General features: G+C 38.4%; 1 protein-coding gene and 1 long non-coding RNA gene across 15 annotated transcripts in view; one reads left to right on the forward strand and one right to left on the reverse strand.

Moving 5' to 3' along the window:
- The window catches only part of NAV3 (neuron navigator 3), a 564,703-nt gene that overhangs the window by 375,051 nt on the left and 175,100 nt on the right, over positions 1-14,552 (forward strand). The window lies entirely within an intron of this gene.
- Positions 164-5,477, reverse strand: LOC142407044 (uncharacterized). Its single transcript, XR_012774803.1, has 3 exons — positions 5,322-5,477; positions 1,843-1,970; positions 164-554 (listed from the first exon to the last, which is right to left on the reverse strand). It is a non-coding gene; the product is annotated as an uncharacterized LOC142407044 (long non-coding RNA).

Genomic DNA, 14,552 nt, shown 5'->3' on the forward strand with positions numbered 1-14,552 from the left:
ATTCCTCTGCCATTTGATACCCTTCCCAGGAGGTGATGTCTAAGATATTTTATTAGCTTAAAAGAAGCTAGAGAGCACTGACATGGATTGTCTGCTGCTGGAAACACTTGATATCCCCTGTAGATGATATTGATATCAATTCATAATTAATCACTACCAATATTCCCAAGTTCTGTTCCACTCACCATTTGGTTTTCCTCTTGCCAACGGCTTCATCTTTCAAGTGATTTTTAAGGCATCTCAATTCAGCTGTTACCTTAATTTGTAAACATCTTTTAATGTTTATTTTAAATATGTATAAAATGCTTCTTTTTTACTTTTCTTTTAGTCAGGTCTATCACAATGTCTTGCACTATATGCTCATCTTGGCAGTGATATATAAAGTACTTGCAGACAAGTTGAACTTGCTCCACAGGTCCAAGTTCATAAAAATTAAAACCTGTGAACCCCAGCAGCATCCAGTTTCTGCGTAGTTAGCTTTACCAGGATCCTCGTGGCTGTCATTATGCTCACGCATTTGATGTCGCACACAGAATTTGAGAACCTGAGATGTACTGGGGAATAAATTATTTCATATTCAAATCTCAGAAACTTTAAATAAATAAAACTTGCAAGAGAATTGGCAAGATTTCTTGTTTGCTGGGCAATTCTACTGTGGTAAAAAGATTTTGGCATTTCTTATGAATGGTTTTAATAAAGATAATAAGGATTTAAAACTGTGTATTATAATACACATTGTCTGTCTACAGTGTCATATAGAGTCTTCTCCTTGCCTTGCCTATTTTTTTCTTCACAGTTATGCATTCAAGGAGGAATATGGCACTGCAGCCTTTTTTTCATCATCTCTTTCAAGCCCTTTAATGGAAAAAAATACCACATTCATTTCTATCTTTTCCTTGTATGACTTATTCCATAAGTCTGCCAATTAAGGAAACCTAGAATCATCTTTCTCTTGGAAGATAATGGTCATTCAAGGGTTTGCTTTTTGATACAACCAAAAGCTAATTTCTTTCTGCTTCTTTACAAGCCATTTGTTTCTTTAATTTCTGTTGTAAGTTCCTCATCATTAGAAAAAGTAGGATAGTGTCCTGGGTAGAAAATATGTTATCAAGCTTTTCTCTAATGGTCCAAAGAGAAAGAATTCGGATTTTTTTTCTTCCTGAACATACTAAAAATTTACTGGAAAATCTCCAGTGTTTTGTCTCTAAACAGATCATATCAAACATATAGTAAGGATACAGAGTATCAAATTTAAGCCATCCTGGGGTTGTCAGAGAAAATGCAAGAGAATCAAAATGTGTTGGACTGAAAATCTTTTTTTGGTGACATTTGCAGTATTGTCCCTAGAGAATTTTACAAAACTAATGTTTCTATTCTTTCCTCATGTAGCCTATGGTGTTTTCAGCTGCACAAATAGTAAAATAAACGCAAAGTTGCCAAAAATTTTTCGTATATTGTTTTTAAAGTTGATTTTTCCTTCAGAGATTGGTCTTATTAGCTGTTTTTTCTTCCTTAGAATTAGCTCTTGCTACTTCCCATGAGAACTATCTATGCCAGTACACACCTATGTACAAAAGCATCCTTAATTGTAGTTGGTAGCAGGGTTTTTCTCACAGTTATTAAAGGGCCGGAGAGACCCTTGTTATTAAAAGGCTCCTAATGTAGTTACATGCATTTGGTGAAGACTATTTTTCATTTTGTCAATCTTATCTTTGGCACAGTTTTCTACCAGTTTATATAACCAAAGGTATGCTTCAAAGGTAATTTTTATAGTTTAGGATACAGACATGCTGCAGTCCAACAGAGGGAGTTGAGTTCTATAAAAATACAGGTCTTGCTTACCACATCCTGGAAATCAGGGAGTTGGAGAAGGTGTTGGAGGTGTAGTACATTGCCAAATGGATATGAACATTTAGTAAAAAGCTGCAATTAGCAGAGCTGATGCCATCTTTGGGGGAGTAGCAGTGTATCTGTTAAAAGTGGGAATCAGTGTGACTACGTGCAGCACTAATAAGTTCATTTCTACAACATTGTACTTGATTTCATTAATAATGCCTTTAAAAAGAAGTTAATAAATTGAAAATGTTTCAGAAAAGAGCCACAAGAATGCCAGCAATTTTGCTATATTCTATGAGACTGAATAAAAATGTGGAGTTTAGCAAGAAGAAGGTGGAGTGAGTGAATGAGTCTCTGCTTAACCAGGGAACATTTTTGTGATAGAGAGAACTTTCTATGACATAGTTATAAAGTGTGTGAAGTCTGAAGCTGAAGTAGGACACAGTGACCATGTCTATACTGGTAGACATTGCTTTGTAATTTACTGGGTAAATGTGCTTCGTAGTGTTCCTGTAGTCCCACAAAAGCCCCCTGTGGCTCCCTCTCTGCTCATATGCTTGGGTTTTTCTCCAGAGGAAGCCATGGTTGCAAGGGGATGAGGTGCACGCAAATATCTTCTTAGCAGGGAATCAGCCTGCGGACTTGATGAATAGGTGGAAAGTGGAACTGCTAAGTGTGCCACAGAGTAAACCTGCCCTGCAGTATGTAGGCTTCCCTTCAGTATAGGCACCTGCCTTCAGACTTCCTCTGACAGGGATGTGCTGGGCAGACACTGTTGAGTATCCCTCGGTATCCAGGAATGACAATATCCAAGGATGAGAAAATCAGCATTAGCATTCTGTGTCTAAAAATTGTTTGTGAAAAACAGGATCATTTTGTATAAAGTAAATATGGTAGGTACTACTAAGGCCCACAGAGTTCTATATGAAAATGTGTGGGGTATGATTACGTGGAGCTCTTTGAGGACTGGGAAGCCTGAAAATATCATCCCTATGTTCACTGTCAAGTGGGTCCATATGTGCTCTTTCTGTCTGCACAGTGTTGAACTGTATAAGAATCTTCTGGCGTTGCTGGTGCAGTTGTTGGTGAGATTAGCTATACGGATTAAAGATATACTTTCTGTGATTTGGAGCAGCTCCAGGTGAGCCTTCCACACAAGCATGACACATTGAAATATATACAGAAATTTGGCTAAGTGTAGAAATATGGTCCCTTACAAGTGGAAATTCAATCTGAGTTTTGGAAACTAATCCCAGCTCCTTTCATGTGCAGGCCAGTTTCTTCCTGCAGTGACAGCTGCGCGACCCCCTTTTGTTTAAATTCTGACTGTCACCCCATGGCTGTCAGGGGATCTTCACAGATTTCACGACTGGCTGCTATGGGAGTTTCGTGAAAATACAAGGGAATAAGAGACTAGTTTTGTCAGCTGTGCAGGTTTGGTGTGCTTAAATGAATGGAACACCAGACAGTAATCTAGTTCCTCTATTTCCGTGGTGCATGCTTGCGTACTTAGTTTTCAGAATTTAAGTGTATAGCCTGAAGTGTGTGAATTGGAGTGTATGCACTTCCATGTAATCGGGTGTAAGAGAATTAAAAGTATTTCACTCTAAAAAGAAAGAGTACCATTGGGTTTATCAGGTTTTCACTAAGTTTTTTAAGTTGTTTGAAATAGCTGCGGCATGGGATGGAACTACAGGCAAGGGATCAGTCATAAGCTGTCTCTTGGAGATCCCCATAATGCCATTAACAACTTGTTAGGAATACAAAACAAGGAATAACTGGTCAGTGTTTGCAAAAAGACAGTCTATGATTCACATCCCCCAAGCATCAGTGCTTGTAACTCATTCATTGTGTTCACGAATGATCTGGAAAAAGGCATAAATAGTAAAATAACAAAATTTTCAAATAGTTACTCAGGATAATGAAATCTAAATCTGATGGTGAAGCTGCAGGAAGATCTTGCAATTCTGAATAAAAAGGTATGTTGAACTCCTATTACCCCTTACTAGTGAGATGTTAACAGATCTGCATAGAGTTTTCTTGATGATGAGCTGATCGCTCTGTTTTGGGGAAGATGCAGTTTGCATAAGAGCTAGGACAAGGCATGAGAAAACAGCCTCAGTTGGTACAAATCTCTGTTTAAAAATGTAGTCAAAAGGAATGGCTTCTTGCAATATGGGCAGGACAGAGTCAAAAGCTCATTTTCCTATCCTCTGGTAGTCAAAGTGTATCCGGGGGTTGATAATGGAATAGTCTTTAAGAGGGAAAAATGAAAGTACTTATAGAAAAGGATGACAGGTTCACAGCATGGTATCTAGAGAAGTGATCTCAGTAAAGCCAGAGGAAAAAAAAATGGTAATAATTAAAACTTGAGCACCTGTGAGAGGTTTCCTGTGTTTATAGATAGGAAAGCTCATATTTTAGCTGCTTTACATAGAAAGAATCTGCAAGACATATTCATAGCTTGTGTATGGGTGTTTGGGGGAGAGAAGACTTGAAGAATATGCCCAGGTGTTAGGTAAAGGACTGTATGGAAAGGATCAGAGGAAGATTAAACATTTTGCTCACATTGGCAACTAGTTAGAAAGATAATTTCAATTTTGATGAGAGTATTCAGATCTGGAACAGAGAAAGAGACAAGATTTTCCTTCCAGGGACACAGTACCTGTATTCTAGATTATTGTAATCCAGACCGTTGGCTATTTGGCATGCCCACATCAGGAATATACATCCTTATTTTTATTTGCCAGACAAGTTGTCAACGTACAACATCAAAATCAGCACATAGGGGCCTTCACCTTTTGTACACAGCATGTGTACAGCCACGAGAAGGCTGGTAAGCATGATTTCTTCTCCATTCTGTCAACTTCCTGGCAATACAGATGGAATGCCGTATCTTTTGCCTTCTCGTGTACACTTAGCATGGGAATTTCCAGTATAATCTTAAAATTCCCCTCTGCTCTGCCAGTCTCCCTCTCTGCCAGGTGCATTATAAAGGACCTGGCCACACTGGAGTTGGGCAGTCACGTTTGTGTTACAGTGGGAACTTTCCCTTACGGGCTTCCTTGCATAAAGTAAAAGACTCTCTCATCTTGGAGACCTGTTACCTCTTGGAGCAGACCCTGATCTGTCTCAATTAAAAGTCCACACTTGAATTTCTGTTCCCATTGATGAAGGCAGAGTTTGGACAACAAAATAGATCAAAGGGCACCACGTTGCTCTTGATAACCGCCCATATTGTCCATACCTTTGTGCAGACTCCATTCAGGGTGTTATCCAGAGGGGAGTTTTATGCGGACATTTTGCCCTCAGTGTAGCTGAGTGTGCCCCTGCGTGTTACCCAGCTCCCAACAATTGCAGCTCTTCCTTGGACTTTGTAAGTGGTGGCAGAAGTATCATGCTCCCCATTCCCTGGGAAGAATTTGTCATGGTAATGCACAGTTTATACGTTCTTTGGCGTCCCTCCTCCCCAAGGATTTACTTACCGGTTAATTCTGCATTTCTGAATCCAGCTCTTGTGGTTTGGCAGAGCAAAGCCTCATGCAATTCTTTTTTTTCAGGAGTGTGGGTAAAATACCCGTTGGAGCCACACTGATGACAAATACTTCTTTTCACAGTTTATTCTCTCCTACCTTGCAACAGTGTCAGCTCTGGACTGAAGCAGGCAAGGCTGATACAGCTCCATTATGACAGGATCTAAGCAGATGCTTATCTATGCAGGAAATGACACTCCTCAACATGATACATATTCAGATTTCCCATTTTTTGCTGGTAGTTTCGAGTAAACCCATACAATTTTTTACTTAACTAGCTATGTTTTCTGAGATGCCTTACTAGGTAGGTGATTTACATTCAAGTTGTACCCTTACTGGGATCCCCAGGAAAGTGCCCAAGACTGTTATAGCCAGGAGCATGTCTTAGCTATCCTTCAGAAGATGTTTTCTTGGACAAGTCCTCTCATTTCCTAGGTAGGTTCAGAGTGTGATCTCCCCTTTGAGAACCAATCCCATTTCCACACCCTTCCCCAGTGACTGTCCTCAGCTGTTCTAGGGAAGACTTTCTTGGATGTTTGACACGTAGAGCCACTTGCAATACACTGTGCAGTGTACAATGTACAAGATGAGTTCAGAGCATTTACAATTCATTTGGCATTCACTGAGTGTTCAAGCTGACTATCCCATTGAGGCCTCCTGTATTTCCTTGGTTGATGATAGAAATGTAACTACCAGGATGCATTTTCATTCAGCTCTACTGTGCAGGTTTATAGGGCCCTGAAGCTTATTCCTGCAGGCTGAGAAATCCTGTGGCATACAATTCATATGTCATGTCCTGGAGCTCAAAGTAGTGAAAAATGGTTATCAAGCCTTCTACACACGTATTCATGCCACCACCTAGAAATAATGGGGATGGCAGCAGGAATCTGTATGAGATCCTCTTCCAATGCGGGGAAGCGACCACTCTGTTGAATCAGCGTACTGAGCGTCAGGTTATACCTAACTGCTGTTAATGCGCTCAGGGCACTGAACATTTTGGAGAGTGAAATAAGCCCGTTCAAACTCTTGAATCATAAATGACAGGTGCAGGAAAAAAATTTATAAGTTGACCTTCAGGAGTGGACTCTCCCTCTTTGTTTTAGACATCAACAAATCCTTTTTATAAACTTATGTATGCCTTATAGAGGGCCCATGGCTTTTCTGTGTAATCCTGTATGTCACAGAATTTAAAAATTCTCTGGGTAACAGCAATGCATGTAGGTATATCTACAGTGTAAATATGCAAATAGATAATGTGAATTGAAGAATAGTTACAGGAAGTAACATCTCCTTCATCAGTGCAGAAATTGAACTTTTTTTTTGTTTGCAGATGAAATTAACATGACATAAAGACTAGAGTAAAAATGAAAATGAGACCATCAAAAATAGAGGTGTGTGGCACCCAAAAAGAAAAAAATTAAAGGGAATAATGAGGGTCCATCTAAGGATATGTTATGGGAATAATTGTGACAGTATGAATGGAGGGAATAAAGAAAGACAAGAGGACAGAATTTCTGTAAGAGTAAGGTTAAAGATGTTTATGTTAAAGATGTTTGACATTCAAGGATGAAGATGTTGGAATTCTAGTTCCAAGTTTTGCTGAAAAGTTTATTGATGTTATTAACATAGGCAGTTTGTGTAAGATGAGAGGCAAATTGGTTTAGCGTGGAACTGGCAGAGGAGGAATTCTGACTGCTTTTGTGAACAAACTCTAAAATTACTAAAAACTCTGTAAATGGAAGAGAAAATATAGATGGGGTGAGAGCTGCACAGACAAGCAGAGTAACAGTTGCCTTTTTGTGGGAGACCAAACATGTTTTTGTTGTGAGGGAAAGAGGAAGCTAAAGAAAGGATGGGAGAACTGCTGCAAGTGTTAGATCTTGTAGAGCATAAAGGATGTGAAACTTCATCCATCCTGCCTAAGGATGTTACAGGCATGGAAAGGAAGGGGAGGAGAAGGCAACCAAATCATAACTTTTTGGATATGATTTAATTCTGGTTTGGCTTTTTGTTAGACTTCTTTATTCTGTAGTCAAACAAGCAGTTCTCTTTACATCCAGAGAAGATCTGAGAACATTAAAAGAACCGCAGGATTTATGACAACCCCTCTTCACAGAACAGCTCAGAGTTACTCACTTGCATCAGGCAGTGAGATGCATATTCCCCTGAGTCACTTGCATTTGACTGTCTGAAGTCATAAAAGAAAATGCCACAGGAACACATCCTGGGTATTATTTTACTAGGCTGGAAGGAGTACATTATTCATTAAATATAAATCGCATGCAATCATTAACCTTTTTGTTTAGGCTTACAAATTCCTTGTCCTATTAATGCGTGGAATCACATGAGAATAACTCATCTAGATCTTTATAAAATAATCATGTCATAAGAAGTACTTATACTCTGATGATATCAGTCTCCATGAAATCTACTGAGAAGTTAGGTTAGGGATGGGTTTGCTTGGTTAGGGGTAGGATTAGGGTTATGCACATTTAGCTTCTGTAGACCAAGATTGCGGAACACAGAAAGATCTTTTTGTTCCTTAAAATCGACTATTTCCCTTCAAACCTTTTTTTTTTCCCCTTGCAATTCCTTGAAATCCCCCTCCCTTTAATCTATATCTGGAATATGCCAGTACTTCCATGCCTCTGAGGCATGCCCATCTCACCCATCTCTTCTCCCCATCCCTCAGCTGTGTTTGTCAGGAATGTCATTCGATCAGAAACTCTTTCTGTTAAACTCTATTGGGAGGATATGCAGAGATGAAGTACTGGAGTACTTTATGCATGAAGACTAGTGGGTGACACACGCTCCGAAGTATTTATTGTTTGAAGTGATGCAGTTGACAGTCTCCCCATTTCCCCCCATCTGTAGTTAGCTTTCTACCCTCTTCAATTTTCTGGGTTTTTTTTCCCTCAAAAATGTCATGTGAACATTCCCTGAAGTTTTGGAATTGATCAAATATATATTTGTGATACAGATGCTTAGACAAAGAGATTATTAATAAATGGCCTTGAAACCTCCAGTAATAGAAATGCACTGAAAAGTTTTAACACAAACATGCAGTTAAAATACATACACACAAATTGACTATGACATGCATTTTAGAAAGCACCTGTTGGTTATAGTTATTAATACATTTTTCCCAGGATAGCACCAGCAGGATTACAGTAAATATGTGTGCTTCTTGATGGTGTATTTTTATCATCTTCTATAGGGAGAGTATGTTATAAATACTAGGAATGTCTAGAATGTTTACTGAATTTAAAAATAGAGAAGAAAGTGCGTGATGTTTAGCCTGAACAGCAAAAAAGGCATATTTAAGCTTTACAAGAAAATAAACAATGTCTCTGAAGTGGTTTTATTTTACAGTATATCCAAACAGGGCTTTTTAGTAATTTTGAGATTTTGTCAGCTTTCTAGATTTTTATCAAATGCCTGATTATTTTGGAACTGTGGCAAAATGCCAGTTCTGTTATGGTTACAGTTGAGGACTTACGTCTATTTAAAGATTTTCTAACCACTCCCTTTACAATACTTCTGCTTAGATTATCTTATAATTTTGTGTGCTGTATGTTAGTTAGGAAAGGTTATTGTTCCACATCTGCGAAGCCTTGAATTTCCTGAGAGGTGGACTTTTCACAAAAGAGCATTTCTTAACATTGAAGCAGATTCCTAAGGTCTCTCTTGCATCCTTCTTCCTAAGGTAATCTGCCACTGCTTATCTTGACAGCGGTGAATTCTGCAGCTTCAGTAACATGCAAGACTCTCAAGAAACAATGTGGGCATGTGTTTTGGTCTGTAGTTCATACATACATGGACATGCATCCATGTGAAGTACCTTGTGTAGTTCTGATGAACCCCCAGTGGTTTTATTGACTTTGAAAGTCATTTAAGCTACTCTCCTTGCCTCTCATTTGTGAATGAAGGTTTGTGGGAGCTTCGAAATTGTGGGAGCTTTGATGCAGCATTGTATTTTCTGGACATCTGTGAGAGTCTGAGATGGCCACTCTTCTACAGACTTGCTAGAGCTACTGTCTCTGCTCCTTTGGGTGAGTCCAGATGAAGTTTAGACAAGAGGTACTGAACATAATTTTGAGATTTAAGCATCAAGACCTGCAAACAATAAATGAAGGCACACAACAAGTATGAATATCAGCATCTTTTATTTGGTTGGGCTGGGAAATCCAACTACTGGGAAGATGTTTTAATAGAGATACAGGAACTGCACAACTGTCCATAAAATGCTGTCTGTGGTGTAATGCATAAAGCAGCAGAGGGTGCCAGAAAGCAATAAGTTGTGGCTTCCACTGTAATTAATGGAAAAGGAAAGGGATTGTAACTAGCAATGTTATGGCGGAACAGGGTTTGCATTGTGAATTCGGCTGCAGAAGGGAGGGAAGGAGACACACGTCTAGAATTTTAAGCGCTCACATGTGCTTAAAATTAAAATAAAAACTGTCCAACAAATTGTCAAGCTTTTGGAGGTATTGTGTGGTACTTTATGCCCAGGTGACAGTGCTTTTCACTGAATCATCTTTTAGCAGCTATACATAGCCAGTATTTCAAAGCTTGGCCCTGTAGCAAAGAGGCTGCAAGACAGGAGGATAATAAAGTAGCACAGAACATCCCAAGGATGTAGTGTGTTAATTACAAACCAACGTGGTAACAAAAGCCACCCTGTCCTTCTGCATTTGTAATTGTTAAACTCATTAAAAAAGAATTGACAACCTCCCCCTGCTCTTCTGCTGCTGGAAAGTAAAATACTAAAAATTTGATGCCAAATAAAGCTTTTTTAGCGATATTGCATTACTTCCAGAATATAATACAACTGAAAAGTTAGAAAATGAAGGGGAAGAACAGAAAGTAGGTGCATACTGAAATTACTGTGATCAGTCCAGATGTATTTTCTCACTCTGCCCTTGATCTTTGCTGGAACAGGAGCTGCTTACATCTGCTGCAGCTAATGCTAGCCTGCTTCATGGAAAGAATGCCAAATCTGCTTGATTTTACAGTGTCTTTTACAGACTCAACATTTTGGAGTTCCTTGACTTTTATGCACACTAACCCATCTAACCTTGCTCTTTTATTTGGCAGTAATTATACCCAAAGAATAAGCTCCTCTTTGAACCCTGCTGCAAATCCCTTCCACCTACATCCTCTCCCCAGCGCCCTGTTGCTGGCACACGGGAATGAGCACGCACTGCTGCATCAGAGCAGTGGTCCATCAGGTCAATATTCCCTCTCTGAGAATGGCAATGTGAGAGGTGACGTAGGAAGAACAAGTGACTCTGGCAATTTTTTTTGGTCCATTCTCCTCCTCTTTCCCCAATATCTACAGTTATTGTATTAGGAGGATTAGAAGGTACTTCTTTGCCTGCTCCTTCAGGACTTCTTTAGGTACTACTGTTGTGGTCACCACGTATTCCATGAAATGTCAAAATGAAGCACGCTGGATTTCTCAGAAAAAAGTCTTCTGTCTGCTATCATCATGCACACAGCCATGGGACCAGTTGTAGAACAGTCATATTTTGTCATTGATTGCAATTACTGCTCTGCCAACGTGCTTCTGCTGTCAGGAGCCCACGGATGCGATCAGTCTGGAATGGCATGAGGTACCATTGGGCAGCTGAAACTCTGTGTTAGTGAAGATTTTGGCGACGCTGAACTGGATTCAGATACTGATGTTAACTCTAAATATAAATTCTATTACAGCTGGTGACCCTATTATAGGCGATACTATTAAGGTACACAAAGGTAAATGGGTTTAAGCTAGCAGTAGAACAGGCAAGTTATCACAAAGGCTGCTTATTTCAACAGCATTAACTAATCCCTTCTCATATAAAGGCTCTTGATCAGGTTAATTAAAATATTAACACAATCTTCTTATGGTTTTTTTTTTAATGTAACTTGTCTGTTTAAATCCATTGTGACCTGAAACTTAATTGTTAAAATATTCTAACACAAATTGTTAGAATACAGTACGACCATTTTTGTTTCAGCAGAAATAAATAGTATAAATACAGTAATCTATTTGGCAGCTTTCTGATGTGCAGGAATTATTTAAAACATTCCTAGTCTGAGGAGTCTGCTGACCATATGATCAACAGATGATCATATGACATAAATCAGAGCTATACTTATTTTAAGTTGAACTTATTTTAAGTTGGCCCAGTGTCTGGATATGAATTAGTCTGGGTAGGGTTCAGTTTCAGAGTCAGTACAAGATACTTTTTTTTTTTCTTAGGACTTGATTGTATTCAGTCTCACAAACTGATCACAAATAATTTGGGCTTTTTGAAGAATTTATATCAACTTAAAGCATTTTTTTACATATGCAGTTCTTAGCAATTCTTTCAGGTGGCATCCTGACCAGCATCAAACCTGTAAAGTCCAAAAAGTTGAATGTGAACGGTCTTTCAGAAATAGAAATATGTTTGTATTTTAGCTTGTAGCTTTTGGCAGTCATTAATTCTCTAATAATTAGAATATGCTTCATTTAGGCTTGTTTGTCAGCTAATTGGAACCTTGTTTGAATTATTCATACCTCTTGATTCTTCAGAATTTCGTACCAATGACATTTCCCTCTAGGAAAAAAATACCACAAGAATTTTCTTTGTCCCAGGGTGTCAACACTTGAGAGCTGAGACCTATTTGTGTGTGAAATAAATAATAGTTCATGAAGTTAGATAGCTACAGTTTTGTGTATTCTAACTGCACACATAACTAGCTTAAGAACCTCCCTGTCTAGTGGGCTGTTTTGCCTGTCACTCACAGATTTTCCCAGTAATTCTTCCCAATAATAACTTTAAATGAGGTTTTTTTGTAAAAGCTCTCACTTAGTTCATAGGCAGATCAGCAGCAAGAGTCCACAGTAAACACGTGTGCAAGGGTGTCTTCACAGTTCTTGTATACATAAGGCTTCTATTTGGATTTCTTAGCATAAACAGTTTTGAAAGATTTATATTGTTACATCATATAAATGAACATATTTGAAGATGTGTGACCCTTCCAAAACCCAGTAAATGCTTATTTTTCAAGGAATACTGGCTGTATTTTGGAACTTGAAAACACTGGATAACTATTTAAAACATTGCTTCCTCCTACACTTCACGCTTCATTGGCTGCAACTGGAAGTGAAGTGACAACAAGCAAGAAGTGCTTGTTCAGGCCTCATTTTATAGGGTCGAACACTTCTGATGTTCTATTATAACATTTGGCTAAGAATTCAAGAAAAAATCCTGGCCCTATTGAACTTAAGAGCATATATCCCATTGCCTTCTGTGGTTCCAGGTGCTTTTATTTTCCTTGACTGAGAATCTAGACACAAGACCTGGTGAAAATATGGAAAATGCTTCCCCTGGTTATGACCATAGAGCAAAGAGATAGGTGACTGTGAAGGCTGGTTATAAGCATGGTATGAAAACATATGCAGCATGACCTAATATTTTTTTGTATATTATGCTAAACATGGTATAAAATACAATGCTCAGGTATGCTAGCAAAAGTGAAAGGCTGAATCTGAGTCTTTCGTATTATCCCTATGGCTTTTAAAGATGTCTGGTTTAATTTGAATAGTTTTAATGAGCTGTGACATCAATTCATCACCGATTTTGTTTCTTTTGAGTCTTCTTCTTTAGGGCTTAGATCAATTCGAGTCAGTAAAATGAAGACTAAACATAAAGGAAAATCAGTGACTTAGTTATGTTCTCTCCTGCATATAGTTTCCCAAGGACTTTTAAGTTCCAGCTGGAGGACCAGCCACATAACTTTAGACCTACAGAAATCTCTGGGCTGTACTTTTAGAGGTTGCTAATAACAAGTATTTTTACCACTTTTCTTCTGATGAGCTCAATGTTCTATAAAGATTTTTCAGGGTAATATGCAAAATATACCTAATTAAAAAAAATCAGAATGTTTATAAAATCAAAAAGCCAGAAGGGTAGGAGCAAATTGTCAGTGTCTCTCCCGCACAAGCTGCAGCGTTATGACTTCTGGTGTAGTCAAGAAGGAGGGTTCAGAAAGCATAAAGTGCATCTGGGTGAATTCCATCTGCAAAGTTCAAGAGATGCAGTGAAATGCCCCATGGTTTACCTGTTTACTTATCTTTTAAAGGATTCATCCCATCACTGGTTGTAATTGCCCTTCCTTCTAAAAGCTGCTTTTTTTGATGAGCTAAATGAAGTTGTTATGTACTAAATAGTGGTGAAAGAGAGAACTGGAATGCTCTCAAAGGTTTAATTAAATCTAGTAAATGAACACTCTGTTGTAGACTCTCTTTTGACCTAATGGAGAGAAACTCCTCTGTTTTAAAGAAGCATGCATTTTCACATTTCCCTCCAATTTTCGGAAGTTGCCAAGTTCCATAAATATTTAGACGCTGGTACCTTGCTGACTCAGAAGTGTTGCATAACTAAAAAAAAGATTGTAGACAGGCTCACTAAAGTGATGTATTGCTTTAAAAAACACTGTGTTTAAACAGAGTTCCTTTTATCATTGCCTTAAAAAACGTCCTCCCAGGGTAGCATTTATCTTCAATTTTGTGTTCTTAGTGCATGTGTAGGGCTCTTTCACAGTGGCGGTGGCCACAGGCCTGCAGAGATGAGAGCACTGAAGTAGGGAGTTACTTCGAGACTCTGGAAGAGAACTTTTGCCTAGTCTTTTCTTTTGATCCATGCTGCTGTGGAGTCATATTTTAGCTTTCTAAGAAATTCATGCAAGATATTGAGATACTGTCAGGGTTTTCTGAATCCAAATCCAGGAGTCTATCAGGACCAAATCCAGCACTATATTCCAATTAAAAATCCAACACTTTCTTCTCACAATTTCTATTATAGCAGCACAAAAGCACTTCAGAAATTACCATCGTTGTATTTTGTGCTTTACAATGTCTGCTGTAGAGACTACTGTATAGAAATGGGTAGAGCAAATGCAGACGAGACATAGAAGGAAGACTGGGTAAGAAAGGATGACAAGAGAAGCAAGATCACACCATTATATAGATGAACAAAGTAAAATTTTTCATTCTTCTCTTATGTGTTTTTGGGATGTTTGTGGATAGAGGGTTTTTTTGTTTTTATATGAAAATGACCAGCAAATATTCATAATGACCTGCTTGGCCATCTAAAAATTATAATTCGGATTAATTCTTTTATTTAGAATAACTGAATTGTCCATTAACTT

Source organism: Mycteria americana, chromosome 1, assembly GCF_035582795.1.
Source record: "Mycteria americana isolate JAX WOST 10 ecotype Jacksonville Zoo and Gardens chromosome 1, USCA_MyAme_1.0, whole genome shotgun sequence".
NCBI lineage: Eukaryota > Metazoa > Chordata > Aves > Ciconiiformes > Ciconiidae > Mycteria > Mycteria americana.